This window comes from Grus americana, chromosome 2, assembly GCF_028858705.1.
Source record: "Grus americana isolate bGruAme1 chromosome 2, bGruAme1.mat, whole genome shotgun sequence".
NCBI lineage: Eukaryota > Metazoa > Chordata > Aves > Gruiformes > Gruidae > Grus > Grus americana.
The window spans coordinates 154,519,483-154,545,132 of record NC_072853.1 but is presented as its reverse complement, the minus strand read 5'-3'; the positions used below and the strand labels follow the sequence as shown (position 1 = coordinate 154,545,132).

The following is a 25,650-nucleotide window of genomic DNA, read 5'->3' as shown; positions in this document are numbered from 1 at the left end:
TTTAAATGCTCCTATATTCTTCTATATTGTTTTTTGCTATGTATAGGAGAGAAAATTGAGGAAGTTTTACTTCATTGAGATCCAAATTCATCTCACTAACTGCAGGAATTTCTCTGGGGTGCCTAATTAGGAGCCCCATCAACAAAGGTTGCATATATAAGTCAATGCTGAGAGACAGCTTTAAAGGATAATTCAGTGTTTCTACTCTAAAATTGCCTCTTCTCATAGGTTACAGAACAGGACTCCTAATCTCAGCTGGGTATTACAATTAGTTGAAATTAATTCTGGCCCCAGTCCCTAGGGTTCTTTCAGTAAAAGAGTTTTCATTTTTTTCTTTTCATTCTCAAAAAACATTTCTACTCACAAACCCAGGAAACACGTAAGACCAATGCTCCTGTCTTTCACTTGGTCCTACAGGCTTCTGGAAACCTATAAGAAATACCATTCTCACTGGCGCCATGGCTTCACAGAGTCATAGCCATGGCCACTGCCTTAGGCTGCGGTCAATGTTCCTGGCAGACGTTTCTAGCCAGCTTTCTTGAACTTCAAAATCACCCCATTTCTAAGTCATTGCAATGCCCACTAAGGAGCTTGAACAGCCTAAGGTGGAATAAAATGCACAATGACATGGCTCCCCACCGCAAACCTGTTGTGTTTTTGAACATGGAAAATGGAAAACAGAGACCAGAGTAACTCTCTGCATCCATGACCCAGGAATTCATTCACCCTGGAGTCCTGAGGACGTCCAGGATACACAACTCCCACAAACATACTCTGCTCCTTAAGCAACCTGCTTGTGAATTGGGCGCATGCAGCCATGAAACAGAAAAAATTATCAGATCGATGTATTTATATAACTTCTTCTCAGGATACACTTTACCACAGTCAAGGGACACAGCCTCGCAGAACCTCATTCCAAGCTGCATGAACTCAGCCAAGTCCAGTATTCTTTCAATAAACCAGGTTAAAAAATATCCAGGCTAGCAAGGTTGTGGAGGCCCCATCCCTGGAAGTGTTCAAGGCCAGGTTGGATGAGGCTTTGGGCAACTTGGTCTAGTGGAGGGTGTCCCTGCCCACGGCAGGGGGGTTGGGACTAGATGGTCTTTGAGGTCCCTTCCAACCCAAACCATTCTAGGATTCTATGACATGCCAATAAAGTAAGGGTCATTTAGGAATGCTAAATGAGAATATTCAGCTGTCTAGGGTTTAGATGGGGGTGAGGGACAGACAAAACTGTATTTCCCCATGCTCCTTTCCTTGAGAGACTAATTTTTTTTCCCAAAAAGATGCCTTTCTAAGGAAAAAACAATGATTTCTCATCCTTTCATACTGCTCTGTATGATATATGAAAAAGTAAAGGGAAGAATCAAGAAAGTAGTTTAGCTTGATTTTACAGTCAAAATTCAGGCCTGTGTACTCTCGAAAGGCTGCAGTGACTGAAAAATTTATGAAATTATGAAGTGAGAAAAAAGAAACAGAACACAGAAAACCCTACAGAAATAGAGATTGTGTTGTCTAGTGTCCTTCAGCCAAGATTTTCAAGAATGACTAATGATTTTGGCTGTTACGATGCCTGAATTGCCTTTGTGGGGATTCATTTTCAGAAAGTGCCAAGTATCTTTCCTCTGAAAATCAAGCCTCTTAAAACTGTACATAGCTGGGAAACAAAAAAAAAAGGAGGCATGGAAAACTCTCTTTAAATTTAGAATATGTTTTTAAACACCCACTTAACTACAATGCCCAAAAACACACTAGGAAAAAAGAATGTCACTGTTAAGGGATCTGATTATCTGCTATATAGTTGCAGTATTGCAATATAAATCCCTGAGATATTAAAGCAGCTCATGAGGAACAGTAGGGATGATAATGTATTCTCTGACACATGCAGAGTTTAAAAATAGGCAAAAATAATGCCTCCAGACATTTTTTCTTTGCTATACCAAGACTGATACTTTTAAAGTATTTTGTACAATTACTACACATCGAATTTACCACATTAGTGATTAGCCATAATTTCAAATATTTCAAAAGAGTGGTTTTGCAGAAATTAGTGGGGTTTTTTTCTAAATGCAGACACTCTCCTGCAGTTATAGATATACACGTTGAAACCATACATGAAGCCTCTGGAAACTGATAGATCTGATTTGCATTTAAGAGTTCATATAACTATCAGGCCAAATGGGACTACACAGATGACTTCAATGAAGCGTGTGCTTGGCTGTCTTTATGGGATTAAGACCTTACCCAAGTATCTATCATGACCTTCACTTATTTTCAAACATTCAGATATCCTAATATCTGAACATTTACTACAATCCACTTGAAAATACACCACAGCACACAGAATTATTATATGCGACAGGATACCATTACTTAGTTTCCAAGTTCACCGGGAATTTACAAATTCCCAGCAAATTACAAGATGCAAACAGCTGCACGCAAGATTAAATCCCCTACCTCCAGCAGTTTTACAAAAGTTTTGCATGATATATGTTCATTACACAAAGCTAAGTGCCCACCAATCAAACTGCTATGAATGCCCCCAAACTGGTTATCTCTTTAGAAGATAAAGTGTGCTGTTTATATAACTTATTAAAAATTGCACCCTTGCATTCCTTTTTCAGATAAAAAGTGTGAGGGCACTGCTTTATCACTTTAACTATGTGTTTCTTTGAACATATTTGTGCTTTAAAGTAAACACCAATGGTAGTTTTTTTACCACTACTAAAATCAAAACACATCTTTCCAAACTAATCTGTACAATGCTTGGGAAGAGCCTTTGATTCAGTACTATAATTATAAACAGGCACTTAAGTCAGACATACTAAAAGAGCATCAGTCATTTAAAATCAAATTAACAGTTTGATTAATCAAACACCAGACTGTCAAGTCAGATAACATACCTGATGGCTTTGTTCACTTACCAAAGAGGGTTTCCACTTTAAGCACCACAGATTTCATCAGCAAAACAAAATTTACTCAAGCAGAAAAATTTGATTTCCTTTAAATGCGCTCTATGGTATTACTAGGAAAATTCTCACGACAAGCCAAATTCTGCTTCATTTTCATGTGGTCACACGGCAGGAATTGAGAGACTTTACAGATATATTTCCTGTCTCTTTGAGGCCTACTTTTCAGGCAGAAAAATGCAGTGGGATTCAGGAGGATGTACATTAATAGAATCAGCTCATGCTTATGAGGTATACCAAAGTGGCAGAAAAATAGCTTATTGACTTATTCCTGAAAGTCAGTGATTATTTACTAAAATAAGAATGAGAGGATGGCACATAGCATATGATACATTGCATGCATTTTCACACCTGAATCCTCCTCCCCTCCATTAGAGTATTTTCTGTTCCTAGTGTATGACATGGAGTCTGAAGATCAGTCTTCTCTACAAATATTTGGAAAGACACTTTGCATTAGAGACAATATAATTGCTGCCGTGATGTTAAAAACACAAAATGGAAAAGGTCACTACTGTCACTACTCCCCCAGAGTAACAAAACGCACAGACTGGAATATATCATGCTAAAACAGCCACACATTATGGAAAACGCTAGCCCTGTGCCACAAAGCAGGGTATTCCTCCGTGCTACTGGGATCAACCAAAATCGGGAAAACGTGACTGAAGAATCATCTTCAGAAGTGAAGTAACTTGTCATTGATCCACTGCAAGAACAATACATGGCAGCATGTCTGGCAGGAGGTGTCTCCAGATATGCTGTTATCTGGTTTGTGAAGAAAAATGATACACAAAGGCGGCAGACACTTCAATTGACCAGAAAGGTCTCAAACAAAGATTTAAAGAGAGAGTAAGCCCCCTTTCTTCTGCAATATCCAAAAGCTCCTGATGCTGGATGGAGACAATCAGGCAAAGATTCTGCATGCTCCAGAATCAAAGTTTTCAATCCCTTGGCCTTCACAAATAGCCTGAAAACATTTATGAGAGTGAAGCTAGAGAGAGCTCCTCACTGTATCGGTTCACCCACTATTATTAGACACTGAAAGATTGCAGCTATGACAAACACTCCGAGTTGTGAAGCAGCATCAAGAAGCAGATGTGTGCTTCTGGGGATAGGCCCGCTTTCAAAAGAATGATTGTAAATGCATGTCCTTTGCAATGTCTGATCTGGAGCCCATTTCCAGCATGGCAAGGAAGGATAAAATGGAAGTATGCCAAGTATACCAACATAAAACCTCTAAATTCATAGCAGACAATTAAAATGAATGGGAATAGGGACTAATTCCAGATTAAACAGCAGCAAAGGAAAAACTTGAAGAAACAAAACCCACCACCTCATACACCAAAGATCTTTCTGTCATGATTCAGTATGCAGCCTGCAAAATATCTATGGATGTGTAACCAAAGAAAAATCAAAAATGCCTCTTGTAATGGTGTTTTGAAAAACTGATAAATTCTTGGCTTCATTCCACCACTGGTTTTGATACTTGTTTATTTATGATTACAATTCAAACTTTAAGTGCCTCTATGCTTTCAGCCTAAAATACATATTATTTGCTAGTTGCATTCTAAATGACAGTTCTTTCAGCTATGTTTCATTTCTTCCTGTGGGGCCATTTGGGGGCTGAAGAGTCTAATTCAACTTCATGCATTTTAATGTTCAGCACTGCCCATTGATATGCTGTGACTATCGAATGTGAGAGACCTAAAGATGTGCAGAAAGTAATTGGCCAGTGGGATATTCCCCTCGACATTACATGAAAAAACCCTAAAAATGTGTAAAAAAAAAAAAATAACCAACAGAAAAAAGCAAGGAAAAAAAACCTTAACTCACTGCTTAAGTGTGTTAAGAGTGAAACAAAGATCATGGGTTATAGGAAAGCTAAAGGCTTATAGTAAAAGCATTTCTCTTGCTTACATTGGCATAAAGACAAAAGGTTTCAAAGAAAACGTATATGGGTTTTGCCAACTCATTACAGTATTTTTTGCTAAAAAGAATTCCAGCACAGGTCAAAATCCAATGATATATGAACCACAATGTCTTCTGAGGTTTGGATCAAGTATGCCCTGAAAATTATGGCTGCTTATCTAATCTCTGAAGCTTCCTTTCTTTCCTTTTCCTCCACAGTCTCGATCTCTCCCTCCACAGCCTCATCACAATTTACTACTACTCATACCAGTCCTTCTCACTGTTTTTAAAATATCCTGTGTAAATCCCACCAAAGCCTTTTTTTTCCTTCTTCTAACCACAAATATCAGTCTGATGGCTGTTTCAGATATCAGATCTCAGGAAAAGAGAATTGGTAATGTATTGCAACAGAAAGATTCAAATCCTGCATGTGGTGGAGTGAGTTCTTCTTTCACATCCACAGAGGCTTCCTCAGGATTGAATGAACTAGAACTCACCACCTCCATCCCACAACCCCACCGCAAAGATATGCCTTAGAGATCTACTGTATATACTGTATATAAAAATTCACCTATGTGTTTGCACAATTGTATAGGCAATTTGGACTTTAAATTTTTCATTCAAACGCATTACACCTGGAATTGATACAGTTTGCTGTTGGTGTTCCTTAATGTGAAGAAGTGACTTCTTTTTAAAGCAAATGCTTGCTCTTCAGGCTAGATGAATCATCAGATGATGATGACTAATGGTGGCTATGTATTGTTTCGCCTTTTATCCTCATTTATATAAATGGAGGCCTCATTTTCAAAATCAGGCGCCTAATTGCAGGCAACAACCTGTTCATGTCATGTTTGAAATATCTACCATACTGATCTAGGAACATTTTAAATCAAAGAAAATTTGATCAGGTACTTTTCTCTGGAAAAAGTAATTTTCACAAATCTCATAGTCTTCATCAATTTTGGTGAATCTTAGATGTGGTAGTTTCTAATGAACAATTGCTGTTGTATTTTTTAATTTGAATTTTATTTCTACTTCATAATTTCATTTATTTTATACCTTTGCCTTAAAATACTGATATGTAGCATGTTTCAATACTAACAAAGTAAAATCACTGAAGTATCAGGTTACAATGATTCAACATTTTAAAAATGAAATTTCTCAGAATTCTCATCCCATGGTAAACTTCAAGTTTTGCTTTAAGTTAGAACAAAAAGAGGAGGCTTCAACACATTTTATCCTGAATAACAGAAAAATATAATTTTCAACCAGCAACACAATACCTAATTCAGGACTCTAATTTTAATAGCCTTAAATGAAAATGAAAGTGCTTAAGATAGATATGGGCTTCATTTTCAGAAAAACTCAGAAACACAAAATAATTATCAATGCTCAGGACTGGATTTTTAAAGACTTGGATTCTTTATTTTTCTTCTCTCTCCTTATAAAAAAGAAACAAACAACAAAACCCCTTTCCCAACAGCATAGCCCCAGCTACAGGCAGTGAGGAATTATTCTCTTCCACATCCTAATGGACATTTGGTTCTGCCACTGACACCCTCTCAGTCTTGGCACTCCTACAGGAAATCTCAGTATAGAGGCAAAATAGGGATGAACTAACCCCTTTAACCTTAGCGTCTTGACCACATGAAGATTCAGACCAATGTATTTTGTCATCCCTGTTGCAGAATACCTTCCTGTGCAGACACAATATCCTGGAACAACACAAGAAGACCACAGTGTAAAATTACAATTTTGTTCATATACTATCAAATTTTATTCTATAACAGAATCCCTACATAGGAAGCTACGCTAGAATAACTGCAGTAAAATAGCTTATTTTCCTAAACGTTTTTCAGGCAGTTTACCCAAATTCCATAGAAAAGGTCATTTTTAACTGGTGTCAAGGAAAATTGTTACCACACCAACACCCGCATGGCAACTAACAACAGGAGTACCTGACTGAGTTTTTTGCCTCATATTTTGCCCAAAGTCTAAATTCACTTTAAAAAAAAATAAATATTCATCATATTTCATAACTTTTCTAAATCATATCGGCTTAAAAATATAAGCATCTGAAATGAACAATAGAAAGAAGTTCAGACAATTGAGTAAATTTGTGTCCCTCATTTGCTGTAGATGAAGATTACCCTCTGAAAGTCTGTTAAAGATTTAGATAAAACTAATTCACACTGAATGAGTTCAATGTCTTGCTTTCAAGCATCTGATCAATAAAACAGTTTTTTAAAAATATCAGAAAGACAGTGAACTTCTCCAGAAGGCCATCTCAGCTGAAATCTACACTAAAAGTTCATTTGCTTTAATCTGGCATATATAACATATATATATATATGTCATCTGGCACACTAACGTATATATTCCTCACTATTCACAAGAATTTGTAGGAGTCTGGACCATTTCCTTCATAAATCTTAGGGGTGTAATAAAGAGAAGCCTTTCACAGTATGTCACTGTGATTCTAATTCCATTAACTTTATTTCAACAGAAACTGTGGCCCTCCAGATATGTGCTCCTGAGACTGCAGGATTTTCTTTTCCCTTTTGCATTAGTTTTAAATACAGGCTCATACAACTGCACAGAATAATAGCACTCAAAGGAAAAAAAAAAAAACCAAACCTGTTATAGAAGGAGTTGTAATCAGCAAAATTCCAGAAAAAGGGGAGAAATGGGATTATTTTAATAGCTTTTTCATATTGGTACTTGCTGTATCTTTAGAACAAACATTTATGGAAATTAAATCAAGACTTTCTCAGACTTCTTGCTTCCTTTGCAACATTCTCTCCGGTTTTGGTCTACGTACTGCAGAATAGATTTAGCTCCCTGTTCACTCGCTACCCTTAGATCATGCTGTCCAAAGGGCACTTGAAGGAGAACTCCACCTAATTCGGTCAGCCCAGCAGTACCAAACTGCATGGGATAAGAAGCTTTTCCCACAGCAAATAAACCATGCCATATGATTCTTTATATTTTTAATTATAGTTGGTATTTCTCAGGCACTAATCAAAAGTCAGCTCGGTCACCTACATGTTGTAACATTGTTTTAAACATCTGAAAGGTCAATACCAAGAAAAATATGTGCTCACACTGAAAAGTTCCCTTATTTGACATCGGCTGCCCCACACATCTTGCTTCTGCCCAAACACTATCCAGTCTAAAACCAGAGACTGGAAACAGCTTAGCGTCTGGCTCGACAAGGACAATGGTATTCACTCCTTTTTTCCACTTTTTGCTCACTGCAATGTGAATAGCCGCAGTTAAAGTAGCACTTGACCATGCTCTCTGGGAGTCAAATCTGAATTCGCGTGCCCCCTTCCAGGGCAGTTTTCCCTGACTGCGGGCTTGAGGAAGGCAACTTGACAGGCAGTGTCAAGTTCAGGCCTCTTTTCTTGTCTGCTCACCATGAGACAATAATTCAGGGCCAACCCTACTTTCCTGACAGCAGAGATTCAGGAAAGACGGTGTATTATTTAAACAAAAGAATGAATTATTTATTCCATTGCTAGTAAAACTCTAACTTACACTTTTACAGCCTTACATAAACATCTGTGATCTGGAAAGAGAAGGTGCATTTCAAGCAGACTGCATAACCTCTCAGAAAAACTGGCTCCTACCACCTCAGCTTAAAACATTGGCCATGTGTGTGATGCAGCAACATCTAAAGGCCCCAAATAAACTTGGGACTCCTTGGTTTAGGTGCTTCAACCATAAACACTAGGGGATATTGCTACAAAGAATGTACTATTAAAAAAAAAACCCCCACAACAATAACAACAACAACAAAACACCAGACAAAGAGAATGAGAAAATATGTTTATTTCCAGATTACTACTGTAAAACTGAGGCACACGCATATCAGGCTACGCTCAAAGGGTGTAGAGAGTTAAGTACAACACCCATCAAGGTATCTCATGTTGCTGAATCACAAGGTAATAATTTCTTTGTTACTCCAAACCCTTTTAGAATATGTGAACATATATAATTTACTACTTCTGAGTAGGACTGTATGTATCCAGTGGATTTTCATGTTTTTGGACAGCACAACAACCCTTGAAATCACTTCAAACCTGAACAACAGTGTTTTAAAATTAACTCCAATCACAGTTTCATTCATCCTCGGTCAGGATCCAGCCCTGGAAGGGGCTGCAGATCAAAACCACCCATGATCACGTGTACTCTTACGTAAGAGCATCCATGCCAGGTCAGACCAAAGGTCTATCTCGTTTGGCATCCTGGCTCTCACAGCAGCCAGTAGCAAATGCCTAAGGAAAAGTATCCGAGCAAGGCAAGCGCGCAGTGATCCTTCCCCTGGTTACACTTCCAGCATCCTGCAGTTTCAGGGCTTCCTGAGCCAGAGGTTCTGACAGCAGTTTTATATGCTGAATTACAGGATTCAAATCCCCAGCCCTTTACTTCGTGTAACAACAGGAGAAAGAAATGTTTTGCGGTTAATTAATGCATGTGATAAGCAAGATCTGTTTTTTTAGCCTCAACACAATTTAAGTGCTCCTGCTGCAAAATTGCATTTGTTTAGGAACATTTCCATGTCACACATCTACACACGAATTCCATCGATCTTCTCATTTCATTTGCTGTTTGAAGCTGCACAGAATCCACAGTTTGTCCATAACAGATGCCAAAAGCCTAGAAACTTATTACACACTGCTCACAGTGTGGGTTCAGATACATTATCAGCATAAAAAAGAAAAAGGCAAATTAGGCCACAGTAGGAGAACACATTTTTAATATTACAGTCTGCAGCTTGCATCTCTAATTTAAAGCTGCCGTTTCCCAAAGTTATGCTGCATCATTCTAGGTTGCTGAATTGAAGAGATGACAGTGAGCTCAATTTTCAGAAGCAACTGGGCAATGCAGATAGTCAGCGCACTTGACGTATTTCCAGAGAAACCTTCAAGGCCAAAGTGAATTCTTTAGGCATTCATATTAACAGAAATTCGGTATGAATATGTTCGGTGTATCAAACTTGGGAAAAAGGGAGATTTTAGTGCATTCTTCCAAAGAACAGAAAGGAAAAACACTCAGCACCTGTAAGCAAAATGCATATCCCCTCTTTAAGCTGTAAATGCTCAGTCCTGTTGGTTAAATACACACACCACACACAAACTTCACAAAAACTATCTCAGGAAATCATTGCTTACCGAGAGGATTATCTATGCCATTATGGCTTCTCTCTGGAGCTGACAGAGTTCTTTTACATCGTATCTACTGTTTAGTCCAGCTACAGCAGAAATCTTGAAAGTAGATATCAAAGGATAGCAAAGAAATACAGTCAGTAAGGAAAAATAAGTTGCAGAACTGGTAGTTTCATGATGCATTTTCCCAAGATTCTGATCATCTGGGGCAACTATGTTTTGCTTAATTTAAAGCTTCCTTTATGGAGAATCTCCCGACTAAGAATTAGATAACTGATATTAAAGGATTCCTTAGAGATAATGAAACTTTAAGTTATGTTATTTTTATGAAGTTATACGTTTTTCTGGTTTGGAAGACAAAAAATCAGACAACTTATATATATGGGAAGTTTTGACCTGGTCTGATGGAAGCAGAAAGGCAAAAGCCTAGTGCCTGTTGACTTTAGGCTAAATAGAAGTCTTTAATATTGGACAGGTTCAAGTTCAACTGTTCCAGTACCCTGAGATTTCGCAATACTGTTCAGAGATGGGCTTATCAGACTTTACCTGCTACAGTTACTGCCAAAGGATGATGAGTTCCTGCCTCGAACGTTTACTTTGCTAATATTCAGAGGATGCACATGCATGCACCACAAAACCAGTCACCAACAAACACCATGTCTGCTCTGGCTACTAGCTACCACGTAGCAGGCACAGTAGAAAATGATTCAGAATTGTAATTAATCTCATGATTATTCAGGCAGCATTTCATTTAAGATGCTTACAGCAGGTCATTTTATGTTGTCCAAAATAAGCAGTCTGCTACCATTAGATATTTCCCTCATGCAAACTAAAGAATGCACAGTACAGGAGGATTTCAAAAGCACTACATAATAGTCAATTTTCGTGTCAGCAAATTGTTATCAAAAAATGGCAAAAAACTAGCTGCTCTTCATGATGGATATTCAACATGTTTGGGCCTCTTCTGCATTTCTTGGCTTGCTCTGGGGAATGAACAGTTTGAGACCTTTTGGTCTCTATTATAATCCAAAGTATTGTGTTACTTGAGCAAACAAATTAAACACAGTAATTAACTGGGAAGAAGGTGTCTGTGATTCTTGATATCCTGAAGCGGAATTAAGGTAGCACTGGCACTCATGTATCGAACATATTATTACTGTTAGATGTTTATTCAGCAACATTGCAGGGCCTCACAGCCTTTAAATTAAATTTACATGGCCAGTTTTTAAATAGAGAATCAATAGTGCATATGTCTGTAGTGTTTGAGATATGTATGAATCATCAGGCAAGCTTTTAATTGCCATTTTTGTCATGATTTTTTCAGGAAAATATGTATAAGAAGATAGGAAATGTTTAAAGAAATCAGGGCCATTTGCATCTCTCACTCAGGAAGAAATCAGGATCAATTCTTGGAAATACTAGATGTGTGGAAAAAAATGTCTAGTTGTTTGAGGCTTAAACTAATCCATGGAAAGAACTTCCTAAGAAGTGTATTTTAGAGATATCAGCCTGAAAGACAGCAAAATGGTGAGCTCTGAGTGACAGTGGAACAGTGAATTGACAGGGTTCAGCACTGCCAGACAAAAAGTTCTGTAAATTAATTAGTAAAAGTAACAAACCTTCTACACAGTCTCCACAGACTCCAGAGTGAAACAATCACTGCGACTATCAGACTTTTTTCCCCATTTCAGTAGGCTTACAAATCAAGAAAATAGGCAAGAGCACACTTGACTCGTAACACTTGGCCAAACAAGGTCGGACCTCGTACCAGAAAGTGGACAGCACGGGATATTTAAGGAAAGACTATGGAAACAAAACAAGAATTTCTTCTATGGTACCCTTCCAGTTCTGGCAACTTGCAGTTTAGGGATAGCCTGACCCAAAAGTTATATCCAACCACTCATTTATGTTTAGCAGTTCATCATAAATTTTTATTACATTCCTTATAAATATGTTGAGTAGTTCGGGTTGTACTGCAGACTCTATGGAAGAACACACTGACCACCCTTTTATGAAAACCCGTAATTTTTTCTACCCCCTGTTTTTAATCTGTAACTAGTTATTACTTCATAAGGCGGCAATACATTTTAACACTATTCATTCTTTTAATAATGAGGCTGAATTAGAACATAAATTCCATACTGTAGCTAGTAATTTAACAATTCCATATTTGAGTTCTTCTAGAGCTCCTGTAATGGCACTGTGAATCCTGGGACACAATTCATCTCGTCCTGCTGATCTGTCATTTGCACTTCTGAGTTTTCTTGTTGCTGTACTGCTGGCCAAGCTGCTTTTAGGAAAAGGTTCTTTTTTAAATTTTTTCTTTGATAGGTGGTACACTTTTACTCTGAGCCTCTAATGTAGGGTCTTTAATCATTTTACCCTGTTGGCTGCTCTTTTAAATTTCTTTTCAAGAAGCTTTCTCATTTTTACGTGTTTTCCCTTTTTGAAGTTAAATATTACTACAGTGGGGTTTTTTTCCCTTCTATGGGACGCAAACTTTGAATTTCTCCTGTTCTGTTCAGCCTGACAAGTAGTAACAACTTGAACTATACTGTGTGCCATGTTGAGGATTTATTCAGACATCACTTCTCCTGTTTTTTGATTTTTGACTCATCACTAATAGAGGAAAACATTCTAGAAAATACCAAAGACAGTACTTCTTAGTGGCAAAATTGCAAGCCTGAACTGCTTCTGATGCATTAGAGAAATTCCTATGCCACTGAGTCAACCTCTGGGAGTATAAGATTGTCAGAAACCACGAATTATGATTCGTTGGTTGCTGACGAATAAAGGTCATAAACATCTTTCATACTATGGGGCAACATTTTTTTATGTAGAAAAAACAAGAATTGTTTAAACTGCTTGCTTGTAATCATTATTTTGCTGCATAACAGTAAGATTTCCTCATTTTTTATATATAACAGCCATAAAGTTATTCCATAGTGCTTATATTTTGAGTACGTAAGGATAAAGTTAAACGCAGCTTCATATTCAACTTTCAAGAAAGTCCTCAATGGCCGATTATTTTGCAAGGTAGCAACAAGAATCTCAAGAAAACAAAACAAAGGAGAAGACTTGCCTACCACAGAAACTTTCACTGCCATACCTTTGTTAAAAGTAGGAAAGAATTATGGTAAACCAATAAAAATCCTGGTGTAACTGAAGTGATATCATCCCACCCCCACCCCCCCCAAAAAAATAATCCCTTTTTCATGAATTCGACACTCAAAATAAGCTCTGGCAAAATGGTTCTCATTTGCAGCTGTAATTATGGAATTTGCAGTCTTAATTATGGAAATTTGTAAGCATAACACAACCAGTAAACCTTGCATAGATAAATACAGCCTTAGCTACATCCATAAAACAGCAGTTAGCAGAACAGTGTTTCCTAAATGCAAGCAGAGCAAAGGCTAATACTGGTTTAGCACCAGATCCGAAGCTCTACATACATGAACACAAGCGTGATGCAATCTGTATCGCAATGACTACTACTGCAAATTGATTTTGAGACATTCTGGAAAGACTAATTTTAAAAATCAAAGGCAACTTCATTTTCAGAAATGTGTGGTGTTTTAATTTAATTAAACATTGGATCTTACATTGTTTGGAACAGACTTACACTTGTGTGTCTAAAGCCACGAAATAAATAAACAACTGCAGCAGCCCATGTGTTATTTAGTTCATATTCAATCCCCCACCTTAGGATGTGTGTAGGATGACATGTAGGATTGGAATAAAAATACTGACCACATGTTTCTGCTAAACTGGTTATCAGTAAAAATTACTAGGGTTGATATTTAAAGGCTAGATTTTCAGGAAAACTCAGCATTCAACATTTAGACACCTAACTCAGCAGACAGACTTTCAAAAGAACTTTGTCCCCGTTTTGGCACTGAAATGTATTAATTAGATTTCCAAGGACTCGGTCCTACAAGGCATCAGGCATTCTGGTTCTGCAGCAGTGAGGCACGTTCAAAAATCTGCCATAGGTACTGAGGCTTGATTAAATTAAGGAAAATTTGTTTCCCATTTGTCTGAGGCCAGTAGTTGGGGCCTTGCTCACTTGCTTCTATTTGGAGAAGGAAAAAATGTATACAAAGTCCTGTTTTATTGAACAAAAACAAAAAAAATACCAAAAGGTGAATATAATTATTTTGAAATCTAAGTCTGCCCTTCCATTAAGTACCGTACATCTAAGCTCTGCAAACATCTCCACGTTCCCTGCTGCCATCTCTGCTTCTCTATTCATTTAACTTTCTGTTCACTGATGTCCCTCATCCATGGACCCCTGCAAATCAGCTGAACTGGCAAGCATTCCCCCTGAAATTTCTTATCCCGTTGGTTTTAGTTCACGTTTGGCTTTTCCACAGTCTTGGACAACGGCTTCTTACTGTTTCAACTATCACCACATAAAGGCAGAGGTCACTGTTCTTTCCCTCTAGCTCAAGTAAAGGTGATTAGCAGTGGTGAAGAGCAGCTGGACAGATGCCACCTTTAATAAACGCAAAATAAAATGCTGCACAGAAATTGCCCTAAGGGCTGTCATAGCATCAGTGTAAACTATCAGTCATAACTGGATCTGTGATCACTCTACAGATTAGAGATGGCAGCCGTTACTGCCAACATGAGTTGTCCTCTTCTATGCTACACGATCATACTTCTTCCCTCAAGTCTCCATGGCCACAGTAATTCTGCGACAATGGCACTACTCCTGCACTGCTCACCCATATGCATGAGCCATATGAGCCATACCATCTGGCTTTATAGCTTACGTTAGTAGCACCGTGACAGCATTTGCAACTGCTTCTGTGGGACATTTGCTTTTGTTTCTATGAAGCCTGACAGCCTCCCAACTGCAGCTCTTCTCCAATGCACAGGGAGCACTGGTCAGGGATGCCAAGATGATAATGGCAGTTCCAGCATCACATCTGATGGCATCTTTCTGCTACCACATACAGCTACAGCCTTTTATCCCTAGTCTGCGCTTTTACACACATACATACAGCTGTTAAAATTGCCAGCATTCTTCACCAAAAGGATGTTAACTCCTATGAATTTATCACTTTTACAGAAAGCTCTTTGGATAAAGGGAATTAAAACTGTTCTTTAAAATGATGCACATTCCTATTATGTGTAGTAAACATCATGCTGAAAGAGGGGAAAAAAGGAAAAAAAGAGCATTCCATGAGGCTAGCAGCTGTCAAGCACAAGCATCAAAGATTTCATTTCAACATTATGTCAAAAATCACAATGCTTTAAGGCTCATCAAAACATGAGTACATCTCCAAGGCAGATGTCTTGACTCTTGAGGCTGTTGAATGGCTGGATTATAGAAAACTTATCAAAAAAAAAAAAACCCAACAAAAAAAAACCCAACCAAAAAAGCACTCACCCACGCATCTACAATTTTTAAGAAAGAAAAAGCATTCATACAAACACCACAATAACAGTTACCCTTACTTTTGGCTACCTTTCTAATTTGTCATCTGCATGTACTATCTCTAGCCCTCCTTTTCTCAGCTGCTAAGGCCCTTTCAAAGTGTCTTGGTAAACTCTCCTCATTCTGATTCCACTTGCTCTCCAGCCCTAAGAGACTGCTTTTTAGTGACATTTTTTCCTCATTTGTCTTTGTGTAGGTCATACAGATTTTTATATAAGTTAAAATATACATTAATGGAGTCTGCAAGAACATATCCAGCTAAGGATTAAAAAAAAAAGAAATTGTGTTTAATTTAACTTTGGTCTAAGCTAACATGTTACCAAGCATGCTGCTTCATAGAATCCAGTATATACCTGTGCTCTAAAACTAAATAGTGAAAAAACAATGTTCTCCGGAACTCACTGAGATTCAAATAAGTGAATTCTTGAATTCGAGTGGCTTTAACTTGGCCTCAACACCACTGGAAATGCCTAAAAAAGCCAGTAGCAGAAGTGCTAAAGATATAAAAGATGGTTTAATTGCATGAAGATGTATAAAACTAGATCATATTGGATTTATGAACCAAATTACATCAAAACATCTTATAACTTCAAGGTTCTAGGGGAAATAGCCACTGACTTGAACTATAGCAGCAACAGATATGTAGACTCTCAGAAAGCCTTTGACAATTTTTCACTTGATGGATTAGTGCATACAGTATTAAATATAAGCTGCCCTAAGGAAAATTTTGAGACTGGATAAGGAAAATTATAAGACTAAATAATTGGTTTATAGTCAGAAAGCAGAAGATCAGAATTTAAAGTATCCATTCACCATAACATGGCAAGAATTGTTTTGCATGGGATTTGTATCAGACAGCTATTCTTAATATTTTGATTAACAATTTACAGAGGAGAATTAAAAGATTAAATCATTCTATTGCCATCAGCATCAGAGGTTAGGAACTGGTTAAAATGCAAGAAATATTTACATTTTGATTAAAATATAAGCTCAAGGTGATATGGGAATTTTAAGTTCCACATGTAGAATGATGCACCCAGAAATGGCAACTCCTTAATTAAGTACAGGTCAAATAACAGCAAAACAGTGTAATGGAGAATGTGATCTAATTAGGTATGGTCACAGTTTTTACATTCACTAACACAAAGTAGAAATTTAAATGTATTTTGCTTTTCTCAGAAAGGTTCTTTTGTAAGAGACAAATCCTCATGGAAATCCACAGGAGTTTCCCCACTAATTTCAGTGGGTCAGAAGTGTCTACCATTGTTGGTTCTATCTAAATAAAGAAGGAAAATGTCACATGGGTAAGTGGTCAGGTTAAATGCAACAGGAAAGCTTTTCCAGATGGGAGAAAAATGGAACAAGTGCAGATGGGGTGGGTAAATTTACCCTGATGAATTTACCTGACTAACTTAAGGACTCACTTTCTGTAAATTAACGACAGTCAGATGCATCAGATGCAAATGGACCTGTCTGAAATTACGTAACAAATGGTTCCTATAAATATACATTACACTCTAGAAAAAGTTCATTTCCCTAACATGCTTCTGGCTCACGCTCACCTCTTCCCTTTGTGTGTAGCAATGAACAGCTATCACCTTCTGGATTATTTCCAGAAGGTCAATAGATAATTTACATGAGTCTCACAGTTTTTGTAATGAAGATGCTCACTCCTTGAACCTCAATGATAAAAATACACACAAGGTCATTAAATTATGATTGGGTTTTTTAATTGCACTGGAGCTGGTGATGACGGCCATATCCCTATTTGTTGGCGAGGTGGGGAGCTTGGAGAGGGAGGGAGGGTTGTCTTTAAAGGATATCACCTTGAGGTATATCCTTACAGACAAAAAAAGGATTTGGTACAAAAAGACAACAGATGTCCTCAGAAGATACAATTCCCTGCTACCTTACACCATGGTGTTCCAAAACTGCAATCCCCAGATGACTATCACTCATTCTTCAAGCCAAGTTAGAGCATTGTGTTTGAATTAGGTTCCCAGCTTGCAGATTCTGACAGATTCAGGTATGGAATCAAAAGAAATCGCTGCTTCAACTTCCATCCCACCTACAGCAGAAACAGAAGTTTCATGAGGTCGCTCAGCCACCACAACTCACTATCCAGCACATTTATGTAAAACCGCAATCAACTTCAGGGAACTGCCTTTGCCTTTTTCTTCTTTACTCTCTTGAATCAACTCTTTGGGTTTCCATTTGCCTGCCTGTGTCCTAGGTTCTTTCCTCTGCATTTCTTCATCTACAAGAACTTTCTTTCACATGTACCTTCATTCTCCTTACACACACTCACTTGCCCCATTTGAGATACCACATACTAACTACAAGTTTAACTGGAACTGAAAAGTCATGGAATTTTGGAGTCCACACTACAGTGATATTGAAAGCAGGGCAGAAATCACTGCTTCAGTGATATTCAAACCACACTGTAATTTTTTTCTTAAAACTTAAGAAGAGATCTGTAGAAAATCAAACACACTAGGAGACCTGGAAAATTTCATGGTGTCCTAGAGGCTACATAAATACATCAATCAGAACGTAAATCTGAACACCTTCGTCTGTGCAGATGGAGGTCTTAGTGACCGTGGTCCTGATTCATCCCACAGAACACTGGCATTGAACTGAGGTGCTTAAATAAGTAGCCTCTCATCTCAGGAGCCTTCTGCTATCAAAATATAGTCAAGCCCTCAGTCAAAATGGTTTGCTAGGTCAGGGGAACATAAAGATGGACATGGTTCTTACTAGAGAAATCCTGTATTGCAGACTATCAGCCTTGGTCAGCTGACTTGCCCTCTGAAGGTGCTCATCTATCCTTAGGAGTTACCTACACTTTCATATTGAATGCTTTGGCAAAATATATAAAGTTATATGAAAAATATTGTGGTCATATCAGTCTCGCAAGAATCTGGAGCAAATGGGAAGAGAAAAATTTATGAATTAGTATTTTTAATTATTGAGACAATCTCAAAGTTAATTTATTCTTCATGGGATATTCTTGCTTCAACAGAAACAGCAGTTGCTCTACATATAATTCAACCACTGCTTGACAGCCCACCCCAGAACTAGTATGGACAGGCCACTGAGCTGGCTCATTCAAAGAGAAAGAACTGGCTCATTCAAAGGTCATGGGAGGAGATACCTTGGCACTTCCAAAATCTACACGGACCTCTGAAAAAAAGACAAAACTGGAAGTATTGTTACAGATGATCTACTCATAGATTATGAACAAAGAAAATAACACAAAAAATGATTAAAAGAAATTGGAAGAATAAGGATAAGATAACAATGTGAACAGAGGAAAAACAAATTTCCAGGAAAAAGTGGCAAAATTAAGTGTTACTAGTGTATGTAAGCATAAAAGTGGATAACATCAGCGGTGTTCAGTACGTTTGAGGAGTATCCATCAATTCAGCATCCACAAAAGCCATTCTGCCTTTCTGGGACCCAGTGGGGATTTTGGATTGGTCATATATTTCCTCAGCAATACTGGCTGTGAACTGCTCTGGTGTTCTTTCATTCTTCACCACAAGGTCTAACTGTGATGTTACCATGCTTTGAGCAGGGGTTTGGACTAGATGAATGCCAAAGGTCCCTTCTAACCTAAATTATTCTATGATTTTAGAATGCTTTTAAGACTCACAATTTCACAAATTGATCAGGTTGAGAAGTTTATCTTACCTCCCCAGAAATTAAAAGCTCCTTGGACCACATTCTGTATTGGGTTAATATAATGCCACACTGAAGCCAATGTTTTCAATAAAGGACAATGGCCCTCGTACATCCTTTGCCCAGAAGCTACAACCAGACTCATAAGAATGCTAACCATGGCTGTGAAAAGAAAAAGCCCTTGGTACACTTGAAGTCCTATACAGGATGAAACTTCCTACCTAAAGGCTCTGTCTCAGGGACAGAAGTTTTTGTAAACACTTTGTTTCTCAGTAAATGCCACATAATCCCTTATGTGATACTGTGTTATTCTATTTTGGTGCAAAAAGGCCTCAAGTAATCAATTCCAGATCACCTATTCTTCTCATGGACAAATGGTTACAAAGAGTTGCTGTTACCTGAAAAGAGCCAATGATCACTATTAAAGGTTAATCATAATTAAACTCTGTACATGTGTGTAATTGTTTTGCCCTTTTTCAGTTTTAATATCAGCCACTTTATGTAAAATGTATTCCTGCTGGCAAAAATTAACCACTTTTGCAAGAAAGAATAAAAGATTAACAAATATATTTGAAATATTTTGGAAAATACATACATTTTCTTTTTAATGCTGATCCCATTATATAACAGCTCTTACAATGTGTTCCTAGAATCATTTGGGTTAGGAAAAATTTCAGTCTGTAGAATTTCAAAGACTATCTAAATCCAAGCTTCCTGCAGCATAATTTCACTAATCCTCCATCTCCCCTGACAGATAAGCATCTTGTCAAGTCTTGCATATTCCAGTGATACTGGTTACAAAACTTTGCTATTGCATAATTGCTCCTAGAGTTTGAAACTTGGCAAATATCTTATCCTCTTTTTTGAGGAGTCACAAAAATAAAATCTAAATTTGGAATCCATTTTTCTTATAACTGAAACTGATTCTTACCAGCCATGAAAAAGCTAGGCTACCTTAGGTTGGTACTTAATGTTTTGAATTCATGGAAGATTTTTGCTGTGACGTCGCTGTGTTCTTCTACTATACCTTTATTTCTGAAAGCAGGCCAGTCTTTGCTCTTTTCTACACCACTTGTCCCTTACTAGCTCCTCCATACAAAAAGCAGATTCAGTGGTTGAACTCTCAACCTGACAATTAATTCAAAACTCAAAGGGACAAATTTGTCTATTCATATTTCTCACCACCAGAATGCAAAGCTTTCTGATTATTCTTAAAATAAGGGGTTTGTCCCCTCCCGCTGAAGTTTAAGGCTATTCATTATTGTTGTTTTCTTATTAAGCAGTAGGAATAATTGATGACAGTAATCCACAGACATCCCTTTGAATGCTCACAGACATAATCAGGTCTATTTCATTACATATCTTTAGATTTCAGCATGCAGTGACAGCATCTATAACATTTTATTAGCTCGGTGCATAGGATTTCATTTTCTACTATCAAAGCAATAAACACTCCTCAGACTAGAAAGGGACAGTGCCATCCACAGCACCTTTCATACTACATGCACTCATTCAGATTAAATGACAGGGTACAACTGATGAGTGGTCTGAATTAATAACACTCCCAGGGGGCAGAAGCAGCTACTGCCCCCTAGAACCTGTCTTCCTACTATGAAATATATTCCAGTTTGACCCATAACTATAATAAGAGTTATTTATTTGACTGCTGGAAACATTTGATTAGTGTTAGGAACGTTTAAATTACTATGGTCATAGAAATTATTTTTACCCCCCTGGAATATTAAAAACACCCAACAAAGGCTCAGCTGCTATTGGTAATTTGTAGACTGTGAGTGAATAAATGTTTCAAAGTGTTTTGTTGGTAAACTTCAGTGAGCATCATTAAGAAGGAGCAATGGGTAAAGATCCAAACAAAAAAAAGGCTGTTGCTCTGAGCCAACATTTTTTTCTGCCCTTGAATACAGGGGAAAAGCCATCAACACATGGGGGGAAAAAAAAAAGCTTTTACCTTCACAGTACACAACAGCCTTTGCTGATTCTTAGATCTTTCTCCTATGCTTCCTAATAACATGAACTGTCAATGTTTGTTCTAATGCTTAGATCAGCTCTGCAAATATATGGTGAATTATCAAGAAGAATTCAAGGACATTTATCACAATAAATATCATATATACCCCCAACTCCTGAATCTGTTTCAATGTCATGACATTTGGAAATGTAATTTCTCAATGAAAAAAATGTTGAAATTATGCCCTGCTCCATTCTAAAGAAAATCAAACTTTAAAGTTTAAGGTCTTATTTTGGTAATTTGGGGTTTTTCCTCCCTCATTTGATCAAATCCTTGCTCAAGGAGCTTACTTTCTAAGTAAAAAAGCAGCACAGAGCTTGCAAGCAGAAAACCATGTTAATATTTAACTTGAACTAGAAGAACTCCCCGTGTGTTGGTGGGATCAATGCACAGTGACTAGAAGAGTTGGTACTGACACTGTGTCTACCTGGAATAAGACCTCAGAAAACTTTGTGGTAGTGACCAGGCAGCATATTGCAATTAAAATCTCTGCTTTTCCAGTTCAAGCTAATACATCTGGCAGGTGACAAAAATGACGCATTTCTGGTAAACGCTTTTAACATGTTTTTTATTACTCACAGACATTTCAGAAGTCAATTTTCATTTGACAAGGCTGAATTCCTCTCTGCTGTTTGTCTACTTAATGCTGTCATTCTAATGGTGCAAAACCTGTATAATAAGATGTCCACATCAGTGTCAGTTGTTAATGTCAACATGTGAGGGAAACTGAATCAAAAGTAAAAACAAAATGTTGGAACACTTTGTGAAGACTCTACAAGGTATTTATCAAATTCCACAGAGGCAGTGGGACCAGCACATTTTTGCAAAATGTATTTTTTAAAAACCTTCTCAGTCCTTGACTCAGTAACAAAATGAAAAGGTGGGAGATAAGCATTACCTGAAACCTTACCAGGATGACTCAGTTCTCTGTTCTATTGTCAGTCATCATGACCAACTCCCAAGTCATGGTACAAAGCTAAGTTTCATTCTGCTTTTTCACAGAAGTCAAATATGTTCCTGCGCTCAATGAAATCAATAAAGCTTTTATATTCACGGCAAGAAACAGAACTCTGCCCTACATCACCATGCTTCAACATACCTATCTATAAATAAACATCTAGCAAGCTAAAGAATTCAATTAAGTTTTCATTTCACTCAGTCAACTGCAGATCACAGAGGAAGCTCCAATGACAGCAAAGACAGATGATGAAAACCTGATCAACTGCTATCACTTCAATTTAGATAAAAAGTCACTCACTTTTCAGCTCTGCTTGGTGCCCAGAAGAGATTAGATTAAAACTAAAGCAAGAGGGAAAAAAATCTAAACAGCAGCCAAGGAAAACCTCTTCCGTCTCTTGTAAGTGTCTTCAGTTAATCCTACCATGTAAAGTCAGGCTACCAGCCATGGCTAAAAGAAAATTCCAGAAGGCTTTTGAAAGTTACCAGTACTATTGAGCCTTCAGAGAAAACCAGCATGAAAAGTTAAACTACCTGTTCGCTAATGTTGTCCCCTTCTACACAGGATTTTGAACCATATTAGGGAACTTTCTAGCACATGATTGGGGCAAACATTACAAATCCTTGTGTCTGCATTATGCACTGTTGTCTACAGCCGGGCTGTGTGTGATTCCAAGAAGTTCTGGTGTTATTCAACTGCTACAAAGCCACTGCAGAAATGTGCTAAGATCTGTCTATCACACCCTTATTTATTTCAGTTTTGTGAAATGTAGATAAAGCACTGAGATGCAGGATCAGCAACTGACACTTTAATTTGTATTGGATAGCAGTTTTGCAAGTGGTTTCATAAAGCAAAATACAAAGGACCTGAATTTAGCTCATTGTTACAAAAAGAACACAAGTAAAGGGAGAAAAGATCTATTTCACCACCAAGATGCTGTCATCACATATAGGAGTCTCTAAAGCAACAGAATTAAAAAATCTTGACTTTATTTTAAAAAATCTATGCTTAATTTAAAAGCTGGGGAATTACACTTGGCTCATCCTACCAAATTCTGTGTACGGCAGCAGTTCAAATATGAATAGCATATCTCAGCAGGCAGAATTAGCACCAAAGGAAACATTTTAATGAGAACAATATTAATCCTAGATTTTATCTTTCTTCTGTCAACATTTGTCACTAGCACAAATCATGCAGTCACTTAAACCATTGTCTCGTGATGCCGAACCCTGTGGCTGCAAGACACATCAAGGCCATCTGCCACAGCCTTGGCTCCTCTTTGGAACCAAGTGTACCACCAACCTGTGACCACGCACCCCATGGTGAGACCCCCATAGAAACATGTAAATCTCAACACATGACTGAATAGATCCCTCTTACACAGCTGGGCTTACCAAACCCATCTTAGGATTTAATGTACACCCCAGACACTAACAGAGCTGCACGAAGGAGTGCGGCGAGGAGGGGGCTGCAGGCACGCGGGACAGGTTATACATTGGCACCCAGTACAGCTGAGGGGCCCTCGGAGAGTCAAGGGAGTACAGACTGGATCACAGACCGTGTCAACTATTCTGCCAGGCTATGTCAGGACTGCTATTGCCACCTCCACGTGATACGAATAATCCTTTGGCGTAAATTCCCTTTTCCAGCTGTCAACAATCAGCATAGTACAAGATAAACAGAATTGTGTGGTAACCAAAAAGTATCATAAAATATCTTTCTTCTTTCAAAAGTCTTGTGTAGTATGTCTTGGCCAAATTAGCTCATAATGCCCCGTGTTGGCTCAAAGCTGAGGGCACTAATGAAACTGTGAGACAGAAAAATTTGAATGCTTTTCTGCCTCTGCTGCTAAAATAAAACCGGTTTTCCTTCAAGCCTTCTATTATTTAACTCATGCAGTGCCACCATCATGGTCAGCTAGTTTATTTCAGAGTAGGCAAAGAGAGACAGAGAGCAACAAGCCTATCAACAAAGAAAAACCACACAACAAGTGGAAGTGCTGGCTGTGTACTTGCATATTTAGAGGGAAGAAAAATGGGATAGAAAATTGACACTAGACCAAGGAAGCAAACCAGTGGTAGTCTAAAAATCCAGCAGGCAGAAAAAGTTGAATGACAGAAGCCTTCACATCTCACAGAAGCCATACACCTTCAAAACAATTTAGAGGTCCTAAAGCTGACCTGAGTATTGAGGCAGCCCATTCAGAATCCCTCTTCCCTACTTTATGCTGACTGAGCCCACTGTCATTAATCATTTGTCTCTCCAGTGCCATCTAAACTGTTAATTAATATTAACATTGTTAATAAGTCTTCTGCTTTTTGGACAATAAAGTCCAAATCCTAGTTCAGGACTGAGAAACTTCATGCAAAAAGTAAAAGGCTTGATTGCACAGTATCGTGGGCTTACCTCCCTCTCCATACCATCATTTATACACAGAAGTTACCTTGTCATGATGACCATTAGACATTAGGTGGTCACGCAAGCAAAGAGTAGAAGAAGTCCAACAAATTTTTGCAGGATATCCCAGGGAATACTGGATAAACGCACAAACAGTGCTTTTAGTAGGGAATACCTTTATACTCACACAGTTTCACTTAACTCAGCCAATATCTCAACACTTCCAAAGTTGTATACCACTTGACATGATTCACAACAAAAGTTAGCCGGCTGATATGCACCGCTGTAGTGGAAAGGGATTGAAGTCAACCAGCTACAAGTATGGACAAGCCTTAAATTTCACAATTGTACAGACACTTGCAAAAGCATTGTTTGGCTGTGGGCTTTTTGGTGGTGGTGGTTTTCATGTTCTTGTACACATTATTATTCAACTACAAGAAGAACACGGAAATGGTACAATGAGTAGCATTTCCCCAATAAGGCAGGAAAAGGGGGGGTGTGGGTCCAATGGTTAAATTTTCAATGAAGCACTTCATGACAGAAAACAACAGTTTAGGAAACTGCTTTTTTTTTTTTTTTTTTGGAAATCATCTCTATTAAACAACATTTCTTACTAAAAAATGCAGGACTAGTTCTTCTGCTTTCTGCTGCAGTGTTAGACATTCATTCCAAAAATTGCTGGCATTATGTTCTGAGATTTACTTTAATTTTTATACTGTTACTATTATTCTAACATCGAGTCATAAAAGTACTGCACAGTGCCATGGCTACTAGAGAAAAGTGAGGAAATAATGAAAAGATAAAAGTCAAACCACACATCAATACAAATACTCATTTGGAAATGAAATTATAAATTGTTATTATGGAAAAATACAGTAACCCTACCCTCAAAGAAAAAGAGACATCCATCAATTACGTTCTCATTGTTTCCATTCCAGAGGAAGACTGGAGAATTATTACTATAACAAGAAATAGAAGAGCCAATATTTTCCACAAACAAAATTTATGATTTTATCCAACCCTATACCTGCAGCATTCCACCTTCAAACTACATTTTCTCCCTTTCTTCTCCCCTCCTCTTCACAGACAGAGGGATG

General features: G+C 37.9%; 1 long non-coding RNA gene across 1 annotated transcript in view; it reads right to left on the bottom strand.

Moving 5' to 3' along the window:
- LOC129202751 (uncharacterized) overlaps positions 1-25,650 on the bottom strand; it is a 139,495-nt gene that overhangs the window by 97,158 nt on the left and 16,687 nt on the right. The window contains exon 3 of the long non-coding RNA XR_008575824.1: positions 6,496-6,589. This is a non-coding gene — a long non-coding RNA (uncharacterized LOC129202751). The remainder of the gene's footprint in view (positions 1-6,495; positions 6,590-25,650) is intronic.